Source organism: Zea mays, chromosome 7, assembly GCF_902167145.1.
Source record: "Zea mays cultivar B73 chromosome 7, Zm-B73-REFERENCE-NAM-5.0, whole genome shotgun sequence".
In the NCBI taxonomy this organism is placed as follows: Eukaryota; Viridiplantae; Streptophyta; class Magnoliopsida; order Poales; family Poaceae; genus Zea; species Zea mays.
In genome coordinates this window covers 161,664,765-161,672,476 of record NC_050102.1, presented here as the reverse complement: position 1 = coordinate 161,672,476, position 7,712 = coordinate 161,664,765, and positions in this window count along the sequence as shown.

Below are 7,712 nucleotides of genomic sequence, written 5' to 3'. Positions count from 1 at the left end.
ATACAACCGGCTCAAGATCCTTATCAACAAAATAAGGAGCTACGGAAGCACGCGATGGACGGATCACGACGTCGTCCGCCTAATGCTAAGGTCATTTACCGTTCTTGATCCTCATCTCGTGAACAATATTCGTGAGAACCCCAGGTACACGAAGATGACGCCCGAGGAGGTTCTCGGAAAATTCGTAAGCGGGCGGATGATGATCAAGGAGGCAAGATACGTGGACGACGCCTTGAATGGACCAATCAACGAGCCTCAACCCCTTGCTCTCAAGGCAACAAGAAGCAAGGAGGCGCTACCTAGCAGGGTGGCACAAATTGAGGCAGCCGGACTTAATGATGAAGAGATGGCCCTCATCATCAAAAAGATTCAAGACGGCGCTTAAAGGTCGCAAGGGACAGCCAAGCAAGACCAAGGCCAAAGGGAAGCGTTCGTGCTTCAAATGCGGTAAGCTTGGTCATTTTATTGCTAACTGTCCCGACAATGATAGTGATCAGGACCAAGGGAACAAGAGGGAGAAGAAGAAGAATTATAAGAAGGCAAAGGGCGAGGCTCATCTTGGCAAGGAGTGGGATTCGGACTGCTCCTCGTCTGACTCCGACAATGAGGGACTCGCCGCCACTGCATTCAACAAGTCATCCCTCTTCCCCAACGAGCGTCACACTTGCCTCATGGCAAGAGAGAAGAAGGTAATCACTCGTAATGATGTCACTTATGATTCTTCTAGTGATGATGAGTCTAGTGATGATGAAATAGATTACTCTAGTTTGTTCAAGGGATTAGATAGAAATAAAATTGATAAAATTAATGAATTGATTGATGCCTTGAATGAAAAGGATAGGCTTTTAGAAAAGCAAGAGGATTTGTTGTATGATGAACATGATAAGTTTGTAGAGGCACAAAAATCCTATGCTTTAGAAGTTAAAAGAAATGAAGTGCTTTCTAGTGAATTATCTTCTTGTCATGAAAACATTGCTACTTTAAAGAGTGTTAATGATGACTTAAAAACTAAACTAGAAGTAGCTAGTAAATCAACATCCTGTGTAGAAATTGTTGAAACATGCACTAGGTGTAAAGATCTTAATGTTGATGCTTGTAGTAAACATCTAGTCTCAATTTCTAAATTGAATGATGAAGTGGCTAGTCTTAATGCTCAACTTAAGGCTAGCAAAAGCGAATTTGATAAGCTAAAATTTGCAAGGGATGCCTACACGATTGGTAGACACCCCTCAATTAAGGATGGACTTGGCTACAAAAGGGAAGCCAAGAACTTGACAAGCCATAAGGCTCCCATCTTCATCAAGGAGAAAGGGAAGGCCCCTATGGCTACTAGTACTAAAAAGAACCATGCCTTTTTGTATCATGATAGGAAAAATTCTAGAAATGCTTTTAGAAGTTATGATGCTTTTGATTCACATGCTTATGATTCTTATGCTATGACTGCTTCTAGTTCTCATGTCGTGCATGATAGAAAGGTTGGTAGAAGAAATGTTATTCACAATATGCCTAGGAGAAATGTTGTTAATTCTCATAGGAAATTAAATGAACCTTCTACAATATATCATGCTTTGAATGCTTCCTTTGCAATTTGTAGAAAGGATAGAAAGGTGATTGCTAGGAAATTAGGGGCAAAATGCAAGGGTGATAAAACTTGCATTTGGGTCCCTAAGACAATTGTGACTAACCTTGTAGGACCCAACAAGAGTTGGGTACCTAAGTCCCAAGCCTAAAATTGCCTTGCAGGTTTATGCATCCGGGGGTTCAAGCTGGATTATCGACAGCGGATGCACAAACCATATGACGGGGGAGAAGAAGATGTTCACCTCCTACGTCAAGAATAAGGATTCCCAAGATTCAATTATATTCGGTGATGGGAATCAAGGCAAGGTAAAAGGGTTAGGTAAAATTGCAATTTCTAATGAGCATTCTATCTCTAATGTATTTTTAGTGGAGAGTCTTGGATATAATTTGCTATCTGTTAGTCAATTATGTCATATGGGATATAACTGTCTATTTACAAATGTAGATGTGTCTGTCTTTAGAAGAAGTGATGGTTCACTAGCTTTTAAGGGTGTATTAGACGACAAACTTTATTTAGTTGATTTTGCAAAAGAAGAGGCCAGTCTAGATGCATGCTTAATAGCTAAGACTAGCATGGGCTGGCTGTGGCATCGCCGCTTAGCACATGTGGGGATGAAGAACCTTCACAAGCTTCTAAAGGGAGAACACGTGATAGGTTTGACTAACGTGTATTTCGAAAAAGATAGACCTTGTGCAGCTTGTCAAGCAGGTAAACAAGTGGGAGGAGCGCATCACGGCAAGAATGTGATGACCACTTCAAGACCCCTGGAGCTGCTGCATATGGACCTCTTCGGACCTGTCGCCTATCTGAGCATAGGAGGGAGTAAGTATGGTTTAGTTATTGTTGATGACTTTTCCCGCTTCACTTGGGTGTTCTTTTTGCAGGATAAGTCTGAAACCCAAGGGACCCTCAAGCGCTTCCTCAGGAGAGCTCAAAATGAGTTTGAGCTCAAGGTGAAGAAGATAAGAAGCGACAATGGGTCCGAGTTCAAGAACCTTCAAGTGGAGGAGTTCCTTGAGGAGGAAGGGATCAAGCACGAGTTCTCCGCTCCCTACACACCCCAGCAAAATGGTGTGGTAGAGAGGAAGAACAGGACGCTAATCGATATGGCAAGGACGATGCTTGGAGAGTTCAAGACCCCTGAGTGTTTCTAGTCGGAAGCCGTGAACACGGCTTGCCACGCCATCAACAGGGTCTACCTTCATCGCCTCCTCAAGAAGACTTCGTATGAGCTACTAACCGGTAACAAACCCAATGTATCTTACTTTCGTGTATTTGGGAGCAAGTGCTACATTCTAGTGAAGAAGGGTAGAAATTCTAAGTTTGCTCCCAAAGCTGTAGAAGGGTTTTTGTTAGGTTATGACTCAAATACAAAGGCGTATAGAGTCTTCAACAAATCATCGGGTTTGGTTGAAGTCTCTAGCGACGTTGTATTTGATGAGACTAATAGCTCTCCAAGAGAGCAAGTTGTTGATTGTGATGAAGTAGATGAAGAAGATGTTCCGACAGCCGCCATACGAACCATGGCGATTGGAGAAGTGCGGCCACAGGAACAAGATGAACGAGATCAACCTTCTTCCTCAACAACGGTGCATCCCCCAACTCAAGACGATGAACAGGTTCATCAAAAGGAGACGTGTGATCAAGGGGGAGCACAAGATGATCGAGTGATGGAGGAAGAAGCGCAACCGGCACCTCCAACCCAAGTTCGAGCGATGATTCAAAGGGATCATCCCGTCGACCAAATTCTGGGTGACATTAGCAAGGGAGTAACTACTCGATCTCGATTAGTTAATTTTTGTGAGCATTACTCCTTTGTCTCTTCTATTGAGCCTCTCAGGGTAGAGGAGGCCTTGCTAGATCCGGACTGGGTGTTGGCCTTGCAGGAGGAGCTCAACAACTTCAAGCGCAATGAAGTTTGGACACTGGTGCCTTGTTCGAAGCAAAATGTTGTGGGAACCAAGTGGGTGTTCCGCAACAAACAGGACGAGCACGGGGTGGTGACAAGGAACAAGGCTCGACTTGTGGCAAAAGGTTATGCCCAAGTCGCAGGTTTGGACTTTGAGGAGACGTTTGCTCCTGTGGCTAGGCTAGAATCAATTCGTATCTTGCTAGCATATGCCGCTCACCATTCTTTCAGGTTGTACCAAATGGATGTGAAGAGCGCTTTCCTCAACGGGCCAATCAAGGAGGAGGTGTACGTAGAGCAACCCCCTGGCTTCGAGGATGAACGGTACCCCGACCACGTGTGTAAGCTCTCTAAGGCGCTCTATGGACTTAAGCAAGCTCCAAGAGCATGGTATGAATGCCTTAGAGACTTTTTAATTGCTAATGCTTTCAAGGTTGGGAAAGCCGATCCAACTCTTTTTACAAAGACATGTGATGGTGACTTGTTTGTGTGCCAAATTTATGTCGATGACATAATATTTGGGTCTACTAACCAAAAGTCTTGTGAAGAGTTTAGCAGGGTGATGACGCAGAAATTCGAGATGTCGATGATGGGCGAGTTGAACTACTTCCTTGGGTTCCAAGTGAAGCAACTCAAGGACGGCACCTTCATCTCCCAAACAAAGTACACGCAAGATCTGCTAAAGCGGTTTGGGATGAAGGACGCCAAGCCCGCAAAGACTCCGATGGGGACCGACGGACACACCGACCTCAACAAAGGAGGTAAGTCCGTTGATCAAAAAGCATACCGGTCAATGATAGGTTCTTTGCTTTACCTATGTGCTAGTAGACCGGATATTATGCTTAGCGTATGCATGTGTGCTAGATTTCAATCCGATCCTAAGGAGTGTCACTTAGTGGCGGTGAAGCGAATTCTTAGATATTTGGTTGCTACGCCTTGCTTCGGGCTCTGGTATCCAAAGGGGTCTACCTTTGACTTAGTTGGATACTCAGACTCCGACTATGCTGGATGTAAGGTCGATAGGAAGAGTACATCGGGGACGTGCCAATTCTTAGGAAGGTCCCTGGTGTCATGGAACTCTAAGAAACAAACCTCCGTTGCCCTATCCACCGCTGAGGCCGAGTACGTTGCCGCAGGTCAGTGTTGCGCACAACTGCTTTGGATGAGGCAAACCCTCCGGGACTTTGGCTACAATCTGAGCAAAGTCCCACTCCTATGTGATAATGAGAGTGCTATCCGCATGGCGGAGAATCCTGTTGAGCACAGCCGCACAAAGCACATAGACATCCGGCATCACTTTTTGAGAGACCACCAGCAAAAGGGAGATATCGAAGTGTTTCATGTTAGCACCGAAAACCAGCTAGCCGATATCTTCACTAAGCCTCTAGATGAGAAGACCTTTTGCAGGTTGCGTAGTGAGCTAAATGTCTTAGATTCGCGGAACCTGGATTGATTTATAGCATACATGTGTTTATGCTTTTGATCATGTTCCTTTTTGCATTTTGTTGCCTATTATGGTGCTCAAGTTGTAAAAACACTCCCTGGACCTCGCAAGTCCGTTGCAAAGTGATGCACATGTTTAGGGGGAGATGTGTTACAACTTGACCCTTTGAGACTAACCTTGTGCTTGAGTTTGATATTTTAGTCTCGAAGGAGGATTGAAAGGGCAAAGGTGGACTTGGACCATGAAAGACTTCCACTGCACTCCGATGAGAGGGTAACTTATTCCAAGTTCATCTTTAGACTCTTATTGCCTCTTTGTATTCTTATTGAAGATTTTGGTGAGGCAATGGGGTTAAAGGGCCAAGATTGATCCCGTTTTGGTGCTTGATGCCAAAGGGGGAGAAAATAAAGGCCAAAGCGATAAATGGATCAGCTACCACTTGAGAGATTTTGAAAATAGTAGAATAGAGTTTTTGTTTTGTCAAACTCTTTTATGGTCTATTATTATCTCTCTTGTCAAAAGTTGGCTTCTTGTGGGGAGAAGTATTGATTATGGGAAATAGGGGGAGTTTTTGAAATCTTTGATCAATCTCTTTTGGAATGACTCTCTTTATGCTTCAACATGTGTGTTTGACTTAGAGATAGAGATTTGAGTTTGATTTGCAAAAACAAACCAAGTGGTGGCATAGAGTGATCCATATATGTCAAAATTGAATCAAAATAAATTTGAGTTTTATTTGAAGTGATTTTGCACTTGTTCTAGTTGCTTTATGTTGTGTTGGCATAAATCACCAAAAAGGGGGAGATTGAAAGGGAAATGTGCCCTTGGGCCATTTCTAAGTATTTTGGTGATTGAGTGTCAACACAAGTGCTTAAATGTGAATCAATGCCCATGGATGAACAAAGTGCAAATCTAGAGCAAAGGTATGTTTCTAAGTCTGAGTACATTGGTTTTGTGTACTAATATACTTGTCTAAGTATTAGAAACAGGAAGAAGAAGAAAAGAAGAGAGTTGGCTGTGTACAGCCAAGAGGCTGTTTCGGTCCGGGGCACCGGACTGTCCGGTGGTGCACCGGACAGTGTCCGGTGCGCCAGGCTGCCTCGGCCGAAGAGGCCGCTCTCGGGAATTTGCTGACGGCGTACGGCTAAAATTCACGGGACTGTCCGGTGTGCACCGGACTGTCCGGTGAGCCAACGGTCGGCCGGGTCAACGGTCGGCCGCGCAATCTGCGCGGGACACGTGGCCGAGCCAACGGTCGGAAGGGGGCACCGGACTGTCCGGTGTGCACCAGACATGTCCGGTGCGCCAACGGCTCCCGCATCTGCAACGGTCGACTGCGCTGGTTAAGGAAGGAAATCGGGCACCGGACAGTGTCCGGTGTGCACCGGACTGTCCGGTGCGCCCGACGACAGAAGGCAAAGATGGCCTTCCAGATTTGTTCTCAACGGCTCCTAGCTGCCTTGGGGCTATAAAAGGGACCCCTAGGCGCATGGAGGGAGACACCAAGCAACCTTAGAGCATTCTTGATCATCCACACTCAGTCTTTGCGCATCCGATTGTCATTCTAAGTGATTCGAGCTCCGTTCTTGTGAGAACTTTGAGATAGTCTTTGAGCTCGACTCTTGGCCGTGTGTGTGCGCATTTCGCTGTGGATTTGTGTGTGTTGCTTCCCTCCCTTACTCCGTGCTTCTTTGTGAATTTTAAGTGTAAGGGCGAGAGACTCCAATTTGTGGAGATTCCTCGCGAGTGGGATAAAGATAAGCAAGGCAAAACACCGTGGTATTCAAGTGGGTCTTTGGACCGCTTGAGAGGGGTTGATTGCAACCCTCGTCCGTTGGGACGCCACAACGTGGAGTAGGCAAGTTTTGTACTTGGCCGAACCACGGGATAAATCACCGTGTCTTCTCTGTGTTGAATTCTTTGTGATTGTCGTATTGTGCAAGATCTCCTCCTTAGCCACTTGGCAATTATTGTGCTAACCCTTAACAAGTTTTGTGGCTATAAGTTTAAGTTTTACAGGATCACCTATTCACCCCCCCTCTAGGTGCTCTCATTTACGCATGTCGGTGTTTCGAAACCCGGGGGGTCCCTGGGCCGACGAGTGAATCATCGCCGCGTGCCCCAGCCCAGATGGGTCGACGCGAGGCAGAACGCGAAGGGGGGAAAGGAAGCAGCCGGAGGGAGGCAGGCGTGAGAGAGTGGATCCCGCGGCCTCCGTGTTAGCCCCGCGCCTGAGTCGGGTGCGCTTGCAGTAGGGGGATACAAGCGTCCACGCGGGAGTGGGAGCGAGCGGCCTTGCGCGAGCGCCATCCCGTCCTTCCCCGCGCGGGCCAACCCTCCCGTAAGAGGGCCCTGGTCCTTCCTTTTATAGGCGTAAGGAGAGGATCCAGATGTACAATGGGGGGTGTAGCAGAGTGCTACATGTCTAGCGGAGGAGAGCTAGCGCCCTAAGTACATGCCGTCGTGGCAACCGGAGAGGTTTTGGCACCCGGTTCGTGTGGTGTCGTGGCCGTCGGAGGAGCGCTGGAGCCTGGCAGAAGGACAGCTGTCGGGGCTGTCGAGTCCTTGCTGACGTCCTCTTGCTTCCATAAGGGGGCCGAGAGCCGCCGTCATCACAGAGTGTGCGGGGCGCCATCATTGCCTATCTGGCAGAGCAAGCCAGATGGGACACCGGTCTTGTTCCCCGTAGCCTGAGTCAGCTCGGGGTAGGGTAATGATGGCGCCTCCTGTCGACGTGGTCGGTCCGCGCCCTAGGTTGGGCGATGTGGAGGCTCCTC